Genomic DNA, 19,854 nt, shown 5'->3' with positions numbered 1-19,854 from the left:
TCAACTTAGATTTATTGCATCTTTTTTTGAGAAAGATAAACTGGCATGGATTAGAATAGAACTAGATAAAATAGGAGAAAACACACCAGAAGATTTTATATATAAATGGGAATCTAAATGGATACGGGAAAAGAAAGAATCTCCTATATTAAAACATTTGATTGACTTATGGAATAAGATAAATGTTGATGATGAGACAAAGAAATCCTTATTAGCAAAGAGATCTTTAATTCAAAATAGACTTATTCCTTTTACAATGGATAATCAACTTTTATATAACTGGTTTCAAAAAGGGATTAGATATATAGGAGATTGTTTTGAAGGAGGTATATTAATGTCATTCGATCAATTAAAGAATAAATATAAAGTATCAAACAACACTCTTTTTTGTTACTTTCAACTAAGGGCCTATTTAAGAGAAAAATTAGGTCAAACAATGTTATTACCGAAATCCAATGAAATAGAAACTTTAATTCAAAAAGGAAAGATTAAAACATTTATCTGTTGTATGTATAATTTGATTCAAAAACAGGCAATTAAACAAGGAGTCCATAAGTCAAGACAAAAATGGGAAAGTGACTTGAATATTAAAATTGAAGAAAAAAATTGGTCAAGACTATGTCTTGAGAGTATGACAAATACAATAAACGTCTAATTAAGATTAGTGCAATACAATTTTTTACATCAATTATATATTACACCACAAAAAATAAATAAATTAAACCCAAATTTATCTGATCAGTGTTTCCGATGTAACCAAGAAATTGGTACTTTTTTACATTCTACTTGGTCTTGTTCTAAAATTCAACCTTTTTGGGCAAATTTAAGAGTTTTATTGGAACAAATTATTGGAATACAACTTCCACATAATCCAATATTACTTTTACTAGGTGATATTGAAGGGATAAAACTGATATCCAAATTGAATAAATATCAGAAAGAATTTATAAAAATTGCATTGGCAGTAGCCAAAAAGGCTATTGCAGTTACTTGGAAATCAGATACATATTTAAGTATAGATCGTTGGAAGAAAGAAATTTATGGCTGTATTCCACTTGAAAAAATTACTTATAATTTAAGAGATAAATATGAAACATTTTTGAAAATTTGGCACCCTTATTTACAAAAGATAGGATTAAATATATAGGTGCTCCGAAGATGAAATAATTGGTTACTTGGGGAAAGAAATAAATATATATACTAAAGTTATTACGAACTCCATGGAGCATGTGGGGATCTTCCAATATCCAGGCATTCCTTTTTTTTTCTTTCTTTCTTTCTTTCTTCTTTTTTTCTATAGGGATGTTAGGGGGGAGGGGTTAAGGGGAGGGGGGATGGGTAACACATATTTTCTTTTTCACACACTTTTATTCTGTAACTATTTGAAAACACAATAAAAAAAAGTTTAAAAAACAAAACAATAACCCAATCAGGCTGAAATCAGAACAGCCTGCTCTTACAGAACTGCTAAATGCAGCATAACAGTAAAAATGTGAACCACGGCACTATACCTGTCATATCCACATTGACTAATCTGTCTAATCATGACTAATAGAATCCTCCCAATTACCAAGTTAAAATTAACTGGTCTGTAATACAGAGTTGATCCCCACCCTCTTTTGTTGGACAAGGATGTAACAATGCAATTTTCTGATATTAAGACATCAATCAGAATCTTTAGGTACTTGGAAAATTATGGATCGTGTCCCTGAAACTTCCATCTGCAACGTTACGTATTGTAGATAAGATGCATCTTATCTGCAATATGTAACATATCTACTTCAAATGCACCTTGTCTTCCCAGTACCTCTATTTAAAAAAATTCTTAACCATCCAGAATCCTGATTTTAAAATTTTTGGTGCTGTAGTTACAGCCACCATCTTTCTTGGTGGCAAGTGATATGAAGTTCCATGCCCTTTAGAACCATAGAACACTACAGCACAGTGCAGACTCTTCAGCCCTCCATGTTGTGCCGACCCATATAATCCTTAAAAAAGAGTACTAAACCCACACTACCCCATAACCCTCCATTTTTCTTTCATCCATGTGTCCGTCCAAGAGGTTCTTAAATACCCCTAATGTTTTAGCCTTTACCACCATTCCTGGCAAGTCATTCCAGGCACTCACAACCCTTTGTATTAAAAACTTACCCCTAATGTCTCCCCTAAACTTCCCTCCCTTAATTATGTACATATGCCCTCTGGTGTTTGCTATTGGTGCCCTGGGAAACAGGTACTGACTATCCACCCTATCTATGCCTCTCATAATCTTGTAGACCTCCAACGAGTCCCCTGTCATTCTTCTGCGCTCCAAAGAGAAAAGTCCCAGCTCTGCTAACCTTGCTTCATATGACATGTTCTCTAAACCAGGCAACATTCTGGTAAATCTCCTCTGCACCCTCTCCATAGCTTCCACATCCTTCCTATAATGAGGCGACCAGAATTGAACAAATACTCTAAATGTAGTCTCACCAAAGATTTGTAGAGTTGCAATATGACCTCTCTACTCTTGAACTCAATCGCCCTGTTAATTAAGCCTAGCATCCCATAGTCCTTCTTAACTACCCTATCAACCTGTGCAGTGACCTTGAGGGATGTATGGATTTGAACCCCAAGGTCCCTTTGTTCATCCACACTCTTAAGTAACTGACCATTAATCCTGTACTCAGTCTTCTGGTTTGTCCTTCCAAAATGCATCACCTCACACTTGTCCGGATTGAACTCCATCTGCCATTTTTCTGCCCAACTCTGCAGCCTGTCTATATCCTCTTGTAACCTCCGACAACCTACAGCTCCATCCACAATTCCTCCAATCATTGTTACATTGTTCCAAATTTTGCCTCTTAGCAAATTTCCTTTTGGTCTTCAATTGGCTCAGTTCTCTTGTAACTTTTTCTTTTCTATTTACAAACCTATTTTTGGATTCCATTTAATGATTTCTACTATCCTTATTTTCATTGTCTCTGGTATTTCATCTCTATAATCAGTCTTGTTTCCACTGATGTATTCAACCTGGCATTTTTCATATGTTCCAATAAAACAGAAATATCGATTACTCTCAACTGAACAGGCAGCATCTGTGGAAACAGAAACTAAGCTAACACTTACCACCAGGAAGGTACAGGAGCCTTAGGACTCACACCACCAGGTTCAGGAACAGATACTACCCCACAACCATCAGCCTCTTAAACAAACAGGAAAATGTCACTCAACTTCACTTACCCCATCATTGAAATGTTGCCACAACCTCTTGACTCACTTTCAATGACTCTTCACATCATATTCACCTGGAGCACATCTCCCACCACCACTACAGTTCAACAGCACTTTTATCTGCCAAACTCTGATTCCAATTTAACCTGGGAATGTCCTTTCCTATCAATGACACTTAGTCTGGACAGTACAGTGTTGAAGGCAGAAACATAGTCAATAAAAAGCATTCTGCACAGATGTCCTAATGCTCCTGGTGTTCCAGAATGATGTGGACGGAGATGGTGTCCTCGGTTGATCTGTTTGCCATATAGGCAAACTGGTGCTGGTCTAGGGTAGTGGGGTGGCGTTCTTAATGTGAGACATAACCAGTCTCTCCAGGCATTTGGCTGCTATGGGGGTGAGTGCCACCGGTCTGTACTTGTTGGGGCATGTTACTGCTGACTGCTTCGGGATTAGTATGGTTCCTGTTAGGAAACAGTTAGGGAAAGAGAAGTTATTGATTTCAGTAAAAACCTCTAGCAGCTAGTCAGCACAGCTGCTCTTTGTGTGTTGATACTGCAGAGATTACATCTCACCTCGTGTGTTCATTGTCAGCACTGTATCCTCCTCGGGTGTCAAGGCCTTCATCACTGGTTCGTTATTGTCCCTGTCGAACTGAGTAAAGAAATTGCTTAGCTTCTCCACTCGTGTGGCATCACTGTTTGCAGGGCAGGAGATCTTTCCTTTATTGTCAGTGATGGACCTGTTGCCTTCCCACATGCATCAGGGGTAGGTGGTGTTATTGAAGTGTGTTGTTTGTAACTTGGTGGTTCTAATGCCTCTTTAACGGTTTGACTTGGCTTCGCTGCATGCTGCGCTGTCACTGGATCTGTGAGCAGCATTCCGAGCTCAGAGCAAGTTCATAGCTTCAGATTCAGGAATAAATGGATGTTTTCCCCAGGTCCCCTTTAAATATTTTCCCTCTCAGCTTAAATCTATGTCCTCTGGTTCGCCACCCTCAAGAAAAGGCAATGCCCATGCACATTATCTATGCCCCTCCTAATTTTATATCATCATCATGTGTCGTGTCTTATGACGTAGGTGAGCATGGTCTCATGACCATGATTGTTCTTGGGAAATTTTTCTACAGAAGTAGTTTGCCATTGCCTTCTTCTGGGCAGTGTCTTTACAAGATGGGTGACCCCAGCCATTATACTGCATCAATGGTTGCATAACCAGGGCTTGTGGTGTGCACTTTCAAGGACTCTTCTTCTTCTATTCTTGATATTTATTGTGTATTTATTTATTATTATTATTTCTTTCTTTTTGTAGTTTCACAGTTGTTGTCTTTGCACACAGGTTGAATGCCTAAGTTGGTGTGGTCTTTCATTGATTCTATTATGACTGTTATTCTATTAGGATTTATTGAGTATGCCTGGAAGAAAATGAATCTCAGGATGGTCTATAGTGACATATATATGTACTTTGATAATAAATTTACTTTAAACTTTGAACCTTAACTGGCTTCTAGAGTTTGGTTTCTGGTCAATGTTATCTCCCAGAATGCTGACAGTGGGGTATTCAATGATGGTAATGAAAGTCATGGGCTGATCGCTGGATTTTCTCTTCTTGGGTATTGTCATTGGCTGGCATTGTTTGGGCATATGTTACCTACCACTATCCACCCAGGATGGGATATTCTCCAGGACTTAACTCCTCTGATAATAAAACAATTCAGGTGATTATGAATGGTGCTGGCATTATGCAATTTTCAGCCAACATATCTACTTCTGAGCTTATGTCTGAATGAAACTAATTGACGAAACAGTCGAAAATGACAGGGGCTAGGACACCAACCTAAGGAATTCCTGCAGAGCTGTTATGTGGCTGAAATGATTGACCTCCTTCCTTTGTGCTACGTATGATTAAAATCAACCAGTAGAGGGTTTTCCGCTGATTCCCACTGTCTCCAGCTTAACCGGGATTCCTTGATGCCATACTCGATCAAGTGCGACTTTGATATCATGATGTTACATATTGCTTTTATACCAGCTATCCCACTTCTTCACCCCATCACCCACTGCTATAACGTTCACTGCCAACCCTACCTTGAATTTCTGTATGTCTGCCTGAAATACCCTTCACCCTATTTCTCACTTTCCAACTAATTTTCTATTAGTATCCTTCAAAATAATATCCTCTATGTCCAACTCTAAATGTGCTGTAATCAAAGTCAAATATAAATACTATGTGGGTTTTGAGGGGGAGAAAAACCACAATTAATAAAATTCAAACTAGCCAGGCCAGATTCAAATTGTTAGTCATACATTAACAAAAGCTGTCCATGCCAAATATAATATCCATCATGCTAATCCTATTTTCCAAAAGTCCCTCTAAGCACCTAATCACTTATAACTGTCTTTTAAAAGTTGCTCTTGCGCCTATCTGAACCACCTTCTCTGGCAGCTTATTCCATAAATGCACTATCACTTGTGTGAAGTTGCTCCTCAAGTCTTATTTAAATCTTTCAACTCTCACATTAAACCTATCCTCTCTAGTTTTTAGTTCTCCTTCCGTATGAAAAAGACTGTTTATCCTATCTGTAAATAGCAGGATGTTACACACCTCTATAAAGTCAGCCCTGAACCTTGAAAATTTTTCCAGCTTGTTTTCCGGTGACGTCATCATCGAGAATGGCAGCTTAAGTCACTAGCTCCTCCAGAAAAACGGATATTAAGCCCCATTAACCCATCAAATATAGTATTTTTTGAAAAAATTTGAACTGAAAAGAGGGGCAAGAATGGGGAAAAAGAATGGAAATAAAAGAAACGACACTGCTGAGCCTGTGGCCAAGAGGAGTGCAGCGAGCGGCTCTCCTACCCGACAGCGTGCTAGCGAGGCGGACACTGGGCCTCATTCAGGCAAAGCGGCGAATATGATCGAAATTCTGAAAGAGATAAGGGAGTTCCAGAAAGATATAAAGCAGCAGCTACACTATATTAAATCAGAGCTCGCAAATGTCAATCAAAAAATAGCGGTGGCAGAGACTGGAATTGAGAAGGTGGAAGATCGCGTTTAAAATGTGGAACGAATACTGAGTAAGATGATAAAAATATTAAATCACCAGGAAGGTAAACTGCTTGACCTGGAGGGAAGATCACGGCGGAAAAATATCAGAATATACAACGTTCCCAAAGGAGCAGAGGGCTTGTCTATGACGGAGTTTGTCGGGAAGTTGCTGCAGGATGCGCTGGAGCTTCCCTCGACTATGGAGCTGGAAATCGAGAGAACGCATTGTGCACTAGTCCTGAAGTCTACCTGAGATAAACTACGCTCAGTAATAATTAAATTCCTTCGGTACAGTACCAAGGCGGAGATTCTACGAAGGGCCTGGGGTAAGAAGAGGGTGTTTTTAGGCGATAAATTAATATATATTGACCAAGATTACCCCCCCCCATGGTCCTGCAGAAACGTAAAGAATACTCTGAAGTAAAGAGAGTACTAAAGCAAAAAAAGGATTATATTTCAACCTCCATACCCTGATAAACTTTGAGTGTTTTATGAAGATGGGACACGGTTATACCAGACAGTGGAAGAGGCAACTACAGACATGAAGGCCAGAGGGTTGCCCGTCAATGTGATCAAACCAAGGGAAAGCCTGGCAGAGGAATTATCCTGCTTTGCTTGGGAAATATTGCGAGAGTCCAGAAGGCAGGAGAAGGAAGGAGACTGACAGAAGAATATCAGAAAGAGACCGGGAGATTTCCAAAGACAGTCCTCACCCCCTCCAGAAGAGCCATAAGGTTTGGCTAACTTTAAAAATGTTGAAAAGCTAAACGGAAGCAAAAGTAGATGGTGATATACCTATCTCAAGAAATACTTACTATAACGTGCATTTTATATTACTTAGTTGTTATTCTTTATTCGCTCACATACTCCTTTTTCCCCACCAAAATGAGAATATATATATATATATATGTCTGCATATATGTGTATGTATGAAATATATATGTATATATATATATGTGTGTGGGTGTGTATGTGTGTATATATATATATACACATACACATACACACACACATATATATGAGTACACAGGGAAATCTTTTCTGTGTAATGGATTTGTTCATTGACTTTTATGAATACTGCAATGGGGGTCCTCAACTCACAAGCAGTAAGGGTTATCCCCCACAGCTAGACATTTCCTCTTGCTCAATGCAGAGTCATCTACTAGAGACCTCAGCCTTGGAATCACATGTTCATTGACATTTTTGTTATTATTTGTGTTTCTTAGTTCTTATTTGTTCATGGAGCAGATCGATTAAGTTTTATTCTGCTAATTTCTAAGATCCATTGACAGATAGATACAGATGGCTAAGGACAAAGTAATATTCATTTCTTTTAATCTCAATGGGCTATTAAATCCAATCAAACATAATAGAATTTTATCCAAAATGAAAAACGAACAAGCCCATGTAGTATATTTACAGGAAACTAACTTAAGTGAAAATGAGCCTAGAAAACTAAAGAGAATGGGCTTCACTAATTTGTTTTTCTCCTCATATAAATCAGGACATAGGAGAGCAGTTGCTATTCTTATCTCAAGTAAGCTAAATTTTGAAAAAGTTTTCAAAATGGGAGATAAAGAGGGCAGATATATTCTGGTGAGGGGAAATATAGATGGAAATTCAGTTACTCTATTGAATATATATGCACCCCTGGAAGTGATATTGGTTTCTTTCAGAAAATTACTGATATTATGGTAACGGAAACAGAAGGTCTCCTGATATGTGGGGGAGACTTAAATTTACAATTACAACCAAACTTAGACTCTTCCAATAGAAAGACCCATGAAACAAAATCTTTACATAAGAAAGTTAATACACATTTTGAGGATGCTGGTATAATTGATATATGGAGGGACCTTTTCCCTGACAGAAGGGATTACACTCATTATTCTGCTCCCCGTTCTGTATATACAAGAATAGACTATTTCAAAACATTTAGAAAAGACAAAGAAAAAATAAACACCTGTGGAATTGAGGCGATAGATGTAAGTGACCATGCACCTATATATTTATCTGTTGATTTTAACCTACAACCAAAGAATACTATTTGGAAACTAAATTCAAGTCTACTCAATGATCCGTACCTTAAGGAACAAATTTAAAAAGAAATTGGTCTCTACTTAGAATTTAATGATAATGGAGAGATATCACCTCCCATTTTATGGGATACTCTGAAGGCTGTCTTAAGAGGGAAATTATAGTGATATCTTCATATAAGAAAAAAATAAGGAATAAAACATTAGAGGAATTACAAAATAGGCTGAAGGTACTAGAGAAAAAAATACAAATTGAATTTGGCACAGGATACATTAGGGGAAATTAAAAGAATTAGGAATGAAATTAATAGTTTGGCTATGCAAGAAATCAGGAAAAATGTAATGTTTCTGAAATAGAGACATTATGAAAGTGGATCAAAATCTATGAAAATACTGGCGTGGAAACTGAAAAAAAAAGATAGCAGAAAATACAATTCATAAAATTAGGGACCCAAGAACGAAAGTGATAAAAAATAAGCTAAGTGAAATTCAAGAAGCATTTGAAGTGTTTTACAAAACTCTATATTCCAAAGTTCCAGGGGGAAGCATAACCCAAATTAATACCTTCTTGAATTCTCTAGAGTTACCCACTTTAAGCGAAGAACAAAATAGAACGATGACTGCTGACATAACTGAAATTGAATTAAAAACTGCAATTAGTAGGCTTAAATTAAGCAAGTCACCAGGATCAGATGGGTATATGGCAGAGTGGTACAAATAATTTAAAAATGAGTTAATTCCTGTTTTACTCCCCACACTGAACTGGCCTCTAAAAAAGGCACAAATGCCACCCAGTTGGAAGGAAGCGATAATCTCAGCTATACCGAAAGAAGGCAAGGATGTTATATCTGGAATGGAATGTGGGTCATTTAGACCAATATCCATTCTTAATGTAGATTATAGGTTATTTACCTCCATCATGGCCAAACGATTAGAGGAGTTTCTACCCATACTGATACGTAACGATCAGATAGGTTTTATACGACAACGCCAGACACAAGTCAATATTCGAAGGACACTTCACATTATGGATCATATACAAAAAAAAATTGAAGCAATAGTGATAAGCATGGATGCTGAAAAGGCATTTGATTTGGTTAATTGGAATTTTCTTTACAGAGTTTTACATTGATTTGGTTTCCAAGACACAATTATTAAAACTACACAGACATTACATGAGAACCCTACTGCCAGGATTAAAATCAATGGATATTTATCAAATTGTCTTACCCTGGAAAGGGGCACGAGACGGGTTGTGCATGGTCACCACTACTCTTCATGTTATATCTGGAACAATACATCAGACAAAATGAAGATATCAGGGGAATTACTATTCAAGGGACAGAGCATAAATTCGATTGTTATGTGAACGACATTTTGATCTATCTAGGGCAACCAACATACTCTTTACCTAAATTGATGCAATCCTTTGAACAATATGGTCAACTATCAGGATACAAGATCAACATAGATAAAACCCAATTACTTTCATATTACTATAGCCCACCAAGAGAAATTGAAAGTAGATATCCCTGGGCATGGCACACAGAGTCTTTCAAATATTTGGGCATCATTATGCCAAAAGATTTGGCAAAATTATCGGAATGTAATTATCAGCCTTTATATAAAAAATTAAGGAAGATATGGCAAGATAGAGCCTGATTACTTTTTTCAGTCTCAGTTCAAGGATTGAGTCTATTAAAATGAATATACTGCCCAGACTGTTATATCTCCTTCAGACCCTACCAATAGAGATTAATCAAAATCAATTCAATGAATGGAACAAGATGTTATCAAGGTATATTTGGCAGGGTAAAAGGCCTAGAGTTCGTCTCAAAACTTTGCAATTACCAAAGGAATAGGGGGATGGGGCTTGCCTTCTCTTAGAGATTATTATTTTCCAGTGCAGTTGAGAGCTGTGATATGTTGGTGCAACCCAATATATGATGCTCAATGGAAAAACATTGAGGAGTGTGTACTTCCCATCCCCATACAAGCAATTTTGGCTGATAACAACCTGCAAAGGTACATAAATACTATTGATAACACATGGGTGAAATTGACTTTTAAAGTACGGAAAACTACTATAAAGGAATATAATCTAAAGGGAGATATTGCATCTCACGTCTTAATAAGCTGGTAAGGAAGGCGGGCTCTGTCGTGGGCAAAGTACTGGAGAGTATAACATCGGTAGCTGAGCAAAGGGCACTGAGTAGACTACGGTCAATTATGGAAAGCCCTGAACATCCTCTACATAGCACCATCCAGAGACAGAGAAGCAGTTTCAGCGACAGGCTGCTATCGATGCAATGCTCCTCAGACAGGATGAAATGGTCAATACTCCCCAATGCCATTAGGCTTTATAATTCAACCGCCAGGAGTAAGATATGTTAAAGTGCCGGGGTTGATTGTATTTAAGTAAACTACTTAAGAACTTTTTAAAAGCTATTATTAATGCTTTTGGAGAGAGTGATTTAGATGCATATCATATTTTTACTGAGTTAAGTATTGTATGTAATTAGTTTTGCTACAACAAGTGTATGGGACATTGGAAAAAATGTTGAATTTCCCCATGGGGATGAATAAAGTATCTATCTATCTATCATTCTTAAATGGTGTGCATATGACTCGGATTTTACACCAAATAAATTGGATGCTAGATTTAAGGACTGGACAGCTAAAGGAATAACAGTTCTTTGCAACATAATGAAAGAAGGAACACTGTTCAGTTTTGAAATGCTTAAAGAGAAACACTTATTAGAAAAACAAGATTTTTATCAGTATTTACAGATGCGACAATATGTTAGTAAGATGCTTTAAAATGTAACCAAGGCAAGTACATGCTTGATAGAGCTATTTAGAAAAGCATATAATTCAGGTAACAGTAGTAGAATCATTTCAAGCATGTATAAGTGGTTGTCAGATCTTAAAACACATTCGACTTCATACATTAAAACAAAATGGGAGAAGGAAGGAGGGATAATTATAGCTGAGGAAGAACGGAGAATAATGTGGAGGTGTCAATGGAAGTGTACCAGTTCACAGAAATGGAGGGAGTTTGGATGGAAAAACTTGATAAGATATTTTATTACACCCTCTCAGAAATCCCATTATGATAGTAACCTCCCTGTTTGCTGGAGAAATTGTGGAAATCAAAATGCAAATCATTATCATATTTTTTGGGACTGCCCTGTTATCAAAAACTATTGGAGGTGGATACACAATGCCCTACAAAACATCTTTAAATGTGAAATAACCTTAGAGAGTAAGACCATATATTTTGGATATATACCTCAAGAATGGTTGAAAAGAGATAAATGTTTAATGAATATACTGTTGGTGGCTGGTAAAAAGACTCTTACTAGGAAATGGTTATCACAGGAGAGCCCAACTTTAAATACATGGATGGAAATTACAATGGACATTTACAAAACGGAGAAGATAACAGCATCTGTTAATCATAAGCTGGGACAATTTGATTCATACTGGGAAAATTGTTTAACTATATAATGCCTCATAGGCCTGATTTTATTCTCACAAATCAATGAATATGTTGTAAAAAAAAGATCACTCCCTACTTGTACATAGTTCTTTCCATTTGCTTGTTTTTTCTTTCCACTCTTTTCTATAAGTCTATACCTCAGATAAATACTTGGTGGAGATTTGTGATATATATGATTATATGATATATATGTACAATGTCTGAAATACATCTTATGGAAATGTTTGTTTGATGATGAACTTCAATAAAAAAATAAATTACAAAAAGGAAATTATTTCCAGCTCACCAACTTCTCCCTCTGATTTAGGCCTTTGGTGCTTGGTAGCATTCTTGTAAATCTTCTCTGAACTCTTTCCACATCCATGATGGATTTCCTACAACTGGGTGCCAAAGCTCAAAATGCTTCAAGTGCAGACTCGCCATTATCTTGTACAATGGCAATATTTTGTCTCAGCTCCCATATGAGTGTCCTGACTGACGAAGGCCAATGTGCCAAAGTCCTCCTTCACCAGTCTCTGCCTATGTCACCGTTATGTACGTCCACTGTCAGACCCTCTGTTCCACAACACTTCCCATGATGCTTCCATTCACTGTACAAGTCTCATCCGGGTTTAACTTCCCAAAATGCAACTCTTTGTACATCTGAACTGAACGCCATTTGCCAATCCTCAGCCCACTTCCCAAACTGATTCAAGATCCACCTTTAATTTTTCATCACCTCCTTCACTGCCTGAGGCACCACCTATTTTACTATCATCGACACACTTACTAACCAAGCCTTGTGCATCCAAATTGTTCATATAAACAAATAACAAGTAACCCTGCACTGACCCCTGTGTAACTCCACATGTCGCCAGTCTTTGACCATCACTCTCTGCTTCCTACCATCGAGCCAATAATGAGTCCTGATAGCTGTCTCTCCCTGAATCCCTCACAATCTAACCATCCAGACTAGCCTGCCATGTGGGATCTTGATAAGGGCCTTGGCTGGAAACATCGACTCTTTATTAATTTCCATAGATACTCCCTGGCCTATTAAGTTCCTCCAGAATTATGTGTGTTGCTTTGGATTTCCAGCATCTGTGTTACTGGACTGTAGTCCCCTGGCTTGTCTTTGCCGTCCTTCTGAAATAAAGATACAACATTCCCCACCCTCCAGCCTTCTGAGCCTGTGGCTCAAGATGAAGCAAGTGTCTTTGCAAAGGTCTCTACAATTGATTTCCTTATTTACTCAGAAGGTCCACGAACACACTCAGTCAGTCTCTGGGGACTTATACACCTTTATGTGCTTCAAGGCTGCCAATGCATCTTTCCTTACATGATCTAAAACATCACACTCATTTCTTTTGCATCCATTATTTTCTTATTCCTTTAGCTGTCCAGTCCTTAAATTTAGCATCCAATTTATTTGGTGTAAAATCAGAGTCATATGCACACCATTTAAGAATTGCATATCTCCCTCTAGATTATATTCTTTTATAGTAGTTTTCCATATTTTAAGAGTCAATTTCGCCCATGTTTTATCAATAGTATTTATGTACCTTTGTAGGTTGTTATCAACCAGAATTGCTTGTATGGGGATGGGAAGTACCCACTCCTCAATGCTTTTCCATTGAGCGTCATATGATGGGTCGCACCAACATATCACAGCTCTCAACTGTGCTGCAAAATAATAATCTCTAAGAGAAGGTAGGCCACATCCCCCCCTTTTCCTTTGCTAATTGCAAAGTTTTGAGACGAACTTTAGGTCTTTTATCCTGCCAAATATACCTTGATAGCATCTTGTTCCATTCATTGAATTGATTTTGATTCATCTCTATTGGCAGGTTCTGAAGGAGATATAACAGTCTGGGCAGTATATTCATTTTAATAGACTCAATCCTTGAACTGAGACTGAAAAAAGGAATCAGGCTCTATCTTGCCACATCTTCCTTAATTTTTTTATATAAAGGCTGATAATTACATTCTGATAATTTTGCCAAATCATTTGGCATAATGATGCCCAAATATTTGATTTAAAAGGATTAGGAATGAAATAAATAATCAATAATAAATAAACCAAATCTATGTAAAACTCTGTAAAGAAAATTCCAATTAACCAAATCAAATGCTTTTTCAGCATCCACACTTATCACTATTGCTTCGATTTTATTTTTTTGTCTAAGATGATCCATAAGGTGAAGTGTCCTTCATATATTGACTTGAGTCTGGTGTTGTCGTATAAAACCTGTCTGATCATTATGTATCAGTATGGGTAGAAACTCCTCTAATCGTTTGGCCATGATGGAGGTAAATAACCTATAATCTACATTAAGAACGGATATTGGTCTAAATGACCCGCATTCCATTTAATCCTTGCCTTCTTTCGGTATAGCTGAGATTATTGCTTCCTTCCAACTGGGTGGCATTTGTGCCTTTTTTAGAGCCCAGTTCAGTGTGGGGAGTAAAACAGGAATTAACTCATTTTTAAATTCTTTGTACCACTCTGCCATATACCCATCTGATCCTGATGACTTGCTTAACTTAAGCCTACTAATTGCAGCTTTTACTTCAACTTCAGTTATGTCAGCAGTCATCATTCTATTTTGTTCTTCACTTAAAGTGGGTAACTCTAGAGAATTCAAGGTGTCAATTTGGGTTATGCTTCCCCCTGGAACTTTGGAATATAGCATTTTGTAAAACACTTCAAAATCTTCTTGAATTTCACTTAGCTTATTTTTTTTATCATTTTCATTCATTTTCATTCTTGCTTAATTCTATGAATTGTATTTTCTGCTAACTTTTTTTTCAGTTTCCACGCCAGTATTTTCATAGATTTCGATCCACTTTCATAATGTCTCTGTTTCAGAAACATTAAGTTTTTCCTGATTTCTTGCGTAGCCAAATTATTTATTTCATTCCTAATTCTTTTAATTTCCTCTAGTGTATCCTGTGCCAAATTCAATTTGTGTTTTTTCTCTAGTTCCTTCAGCCTATTTTGTAATTCCTCTAATGTTTTATTCCTTATTTTTTTCTTATATGAAGATATAGCTATAATTTTCCCTCTTAAGACTGCCATCAGAGAATCCAATAAAATGGGAAGTGAAACCTCTCCATTATCATTAAATTCTAAGTAGAGACCAATTTCTTTTTTTAATTTGTTCCTTAAAGTATGGATCATTCAGTAGACTTGAATTTAGTTTCCAAATAGTACTCATTGGTTGTAGGTCAAAATCAACAGATAAATATATAGGTGCATGGTCACTTACATCTATTTTCCCAATTCCACAGGTGTTTATTTTGTCTTTGTCTTTTCCAAATGTTATGAAATTGTCTATTCTTGTATATACAGAATGGGGAGCAGAATAATGAGTGTAATCCCTTTTGTCAGGGAAAAGGTCCCTCCATATATCAATTGAACCAACATCCTCAAAAAGTGTATTAACTTTCTTATGTAAAGATTTTGTTTCATAGGTTTTTTTATTGGAAGAGTCTAAGTTTGGTTGTAATTGTAAATTTAAGTCTCCCCCACATTTCAGGAGACCTTCTGTTTCCATTACCATAGTATCAGTAATTTTCTGAAAGAAACCAATATCACTTCTCGGGGGTGCGTATATATTCAATAGAGTAACTGAATTGCCATCTATATTCCTCCTTACCAGAATATATCTGCCTTCTTTATCTCCCATTTCTTATATTTTTTCAAAATTTAGCTTGCTTGAGATAAGAATAGCAACTCCTCTCCTATGTCCTGATTTATATGAGGAGAAAAACAGATTAGTGAAGTCCATTCTCTTTAGTTTTTTATGCTCATTATCACTTAAATGAGTTTCCTGTAAATATACTACATGGGCTTATTCTTTTTTTCATTTTGGATAAAATTCTCTTACGTTTGATTGGATTTAATAGCCCATTTACATTAAAAGAAATGAATTTTACCTTGTCCTTAGCCATCTGTATTTATCTGTCCATGTATCATTGAAATTAGAATAAAACTTAATCGATCTACTCCCTGAACAAATAAGAACCAAGAAACTCAAATAATAACAAAAATGGCAACGAACATGTGATTCCAAGCTGAGGTTTCTAGTAAAAGACCCTGCATTGAGCTAGAGGAAATGTCTAGCTGTGGGGGATAACCCCTCCTATTTGTGAGTTGAGGGCCCCTATTGCAGTATTCGTAAAAATCACTGAACAAACCCATTACACAGAAAAGATTTCCCTGTGTACTCCTCCTACATAGGCATACATACATACACACACACATATACATATATATACATATATATATATATATATATATATATATATATATATATATGCATGTGTGTGTGTGTGTGTGTGTGTATATATATATACACACTCACATGCACACACATGCATACACACACACACACACACATTACACACATACACATATATGCACACACATATATATTCTCATTTTGGTGGGGAAAAAGGAATAAGTGAGCGAATAAAGGTTAATAACTAAGTAATATAAAATGCATATTATAATAAGTATTTCTCGAGATAGGTATATCACCATGTACTTTTGCTTCTGTTTAGCTTCTCAACATTTTTAAAGTTAGCCAAACATATGGCTCTTCTGAAGGGGGTGAGGACTGTCTTTGGGAAACTTCCGGTCTCTTCATGATATGTTTCTCTCGGCCTCCTCCCGTCTTCTGCCTTCTCGATTCTCGCACTATTTCCAGAATCGAGCGAGACAATCCCTCAGCCAGGCTTTCTTTCGTTTTGGTCATGCTGACGGACAACCCTCTGGCCTTCATGTCTGTAGTCGCCTCTTCCACTGTCTGGTACAACTGCGTCCCGTTGTCATAAAACACTCGAAGTTTAGCAGGGTGCAGAGTTTGAAATCTAATCTTATTTTGCTTTAGTACTCGCTTTACTTTGGAGTATTCTTTGTGTTTCTGGAGGACCGCGGGGGGGGGGGGGTAATCTTGGTTGAAATATATTCATTTATCCTCTAAAAACAATCTCTTCTTACCCCAGGCCCTTCATAGAATCTCCGCCTTGGTGCTGTACCAAAGGAATTTAATTATAATACAACGTGGCTTTCTATCCTAGGTAGGTTTTGGAACGAGCGCGCGGTGCGCTCTTTCGACTTCCAGGTCCATAGCCGGGGGAAGATCCAACGTGTCCCGCAGTAACTTTCCGACAAACTCCATCATAGTTGGGCCCTCCACTCCTTCGGGAACATTGCAGATTCTCATATTTTCCCGCCGTGATCTTCCCTCCAGATCAAGCAGTTTACCTTCTTGGTAATGCATTATTTTTATTGTCTTGCTCAGTATCCATTCCACATTTTGAACGCGATCTTCCGCCTTCTCAATGCGAGTCTCTGCTACTGCTATTTTTTGATTAATGCTGGTGAGCTTTGCCTTAACATCACGGAGCTGCTGCTTTATATCTTGCTGGACCTCCATTATTTCTTTCAGGATTTCGAAGACATTTGCCTCTTCGACTGAACGAGGCCCAGCAGCCGCCACACGCACACGCGGTCGGGTCGGAGAGCCGCACTCCTCTCGGATGCAGGCTCTGCAGTGTCGCTTTTTTAATTTCCATTTCTTCTCCCCATTCTTGCCCCTCTTTTCAGTTCAAATATTTTTCAAAAAATATAATATTTGATGGGTTAATGGGGCTTAATACGCATTTTTCCGGAGGAGCTAGTGACTTAAGCTGCCATTCTCGACAATGACATCACCGGAAACCGTCAAGGATGTTTTTAAGGATGGGACAAGGAATGATGGTTTCCAGACATGTTAATAGTCTGGAGTTAGTAGAAGGTGCTTGAGAGCTTTTAAGAGCTTTAAAAAGTGTCAAGTGTTTTAACAGTTTTGGATCTTTTGACTAACAGTGGTTAGAAACTCTGGGAACAATTTTAACCTAATCCACCCAGTATAACATTAGTAAGGTATTTCAGTCAATCTCTTGTTATGAACCTGAACATTCAGCTGGAGTATAAAAGAACTAGCTAACCACTTTTCTATTTTGATTGGTTAGAGTGGGTTGTGTTATGAAAACCCACAATGTTTGTCATTTTAAAAAATTGGATAGGTATATGGACAGGAAAGGAATGCAGGGTTATGGGCTGAGTACAGGTAGGTGGAAGTAAGCATTCAACAAGGATTAGAAGGGCTGAGATGGCCTGTTTCTATGCTGTAATTGATATATGGTTATATAACTGAAACACCACTTAATTGACAGGGTTCTTTTTAACGGATGAAAATTAAAATGGTTTCCAGACTGAAATTGTGAAAGAGACAAGCAGTTTGATTTATCAGCTCCATCCTGTATTTATTATTCATAGTCAGTCGGGTTCTTTGTATTGTTTGCTTGACTGGGGAGAAGTGAACTTTTGCTGCAGCTTTCTGCATATCCAAGGTTTATCTATCCTCTTCACACAGCACCTGAAAGTCGTGCATCCCATTCATATCGGCAACAATGTCTATCACAGGTTTCAGATAAATACAAATGCAAATCTCACAAAATATTTTAGAACATAGATTATATTGAAACTTACCTAAGACTGTAGCAAAATAGAGACAGCAGTAATATATAGTGTTTATCCTGCATATTCCTCTTTTCATTTTAAAATCCAAAGCAAACCCAAACCTGAAGGAAACAAAAAATGACTAAAATTAGAACTGTAGCTTTTCTTTCAATAAAAATGAGACACAGTTCAAAACTCTAGTGACCAATTGTCTGCTGCAGTGGAAATGGTGAAAACAGAAACTAAATTGTGCCAAAGTCTATATTCGCTCACAACTGTCACCTTTGCATCTTGGAAATCTTATGCCAAGCCCCATAATTCAATAAGGAAGTTATTACCCCAGAAAATGATGCAGATAAGAAATAGAACTATGTTCACTGCTGCTTCCAGTATCCAGTGGGAGGTTTACACAACAAAAACACCTTTCGCTGAACGTTGCTTTCCTTTTTAATACCTGAGCACCATTTTGTATTTCATTGTTATTTTATAATTGAGCACAGCTCTCCCCATCCTTTAACATATGACAGTTGTCAAAGCATTTTGTAGTCTTGAAATACTGGGTCACGTCATAAAATAAAATGTTTTGCAATTTTCAGAACTGAGGTAGACTGAGAATTTTATCCCCTCCTGACTGACTGTGTTTGCCCATGATCACTCCCTTACCTGGTTTCACTTACCAAAGTTCAAAGTAAATTTATTATCGAAGTGTATATAGTATTTGTTACCTTGAGATTTCTTTCATTACATGTAGTTACCAAAAAATAACTACATTAGACGTTTATGAAAATAATGTGCAGTGGATTCTGTTAATTGGGACAAATCATGACCAGTAAATTTAGGACCAATTAAGCGGCTGCCAAAATTCGCCAGTTGCATGAAAATAGGCAAACTAAAGGCAAACTACTGTACATATTTAAATGAAATACAGAACAAATGAGAGCACTACCCATACTAATATAGTGCTATAAAAACTGTATATTAGTTTCTAATTGCTATCAACAGAGGACTTCCTCCAGTGTGTGCTGCCATATTCTTTTGATTGACTGTAAATGAAAATCAGTGCAGATCATGGACTGCCTTCTAACAGTTCCTTAGAAGATTGCATCCTCCAAATCTTCATTTTCATTGTAACATTTAAGACGAGTGTTGATACCATCAAATTCTTCATATTTCCTATCTTGTTGAAGGAGTGGAATTGTTTCATTTTCACTCATGGCCATATCTGGCATCTCCAAGACTGAATACTGGAAACCCGTGAGCAAAACAATTTTCAATTGTCGTACTGCTTATTTCTCGCCAACTATCAGTGATAAAAATCACTTCTTTTTGAGCACAAGCATGCACAACTGACACTATTTAAAAACTGTTCACTCTAAGCATAGTATAGTCTTTAACAGCCACACAACTGCACGCGGCTGAGGCTAGTTAGAACATTGGCAAGTCTCCTGTTCCAATTAAGTGTCATAGTGTCCCAAATAAACAAAGAGAATCCTGGCTCGTTTCTTGATTAATTTTTGTTCTTTAGGAATTGACCCAAATAAGCAACAGCCCTGATTAACTGATGG

At 37.2% G+C, this 19,854-nt stretch overlaps 1 protein-coding gene and 1 long non-coding RNA gene across 2 annotated transcripts in view; one reads left to right on the top strand and one right to left on the bottom strand.

Moving 5' to 3' along the window:
- LOC140729819 (uncharacterized) overlaps window positions 1-19,854 on the top strand; it is a 348,439-nt gene that overhangs the window by 239,680 nt on the left and 88,905 nt on the right. The window lies entirely within an intron of this gene.
- Window positions 1,892-18,496, bottom strand: LOC140729354 (uncharacterized). The gene is made up of 3 exons (XR_012099312.1): window positions 18,320-18,496; window positions 3,789-3,867; window positions 1,892-3,677 (listed from the first exon to the last, which is right to left on the bottom strand). It is a non-coding gene; the product is annotated as an uncharacterized lncRNA (long non-coding RNA).

This window comes from Hemitrygon akajei, chromosome 6, assembly GCF_048418815.1.
Source record: "Hemitrygon akajei chromosome 6, sHemAka1.3, whole genome shotgun sequence".
Taxonomy (NCBI): domain Eukaryota; kingdom Metazoa; phylum Chordata; class Chondrichthyes; order Myliobatiformes; family Dasyatidae; genus Hemitrygon; species Hemitrygon akajei.
The sequence above is the reverse complement of the archived record's forward strand: the minus strand, read 5'-3'. Positions and strand labels throughout refer to the sequence as shown.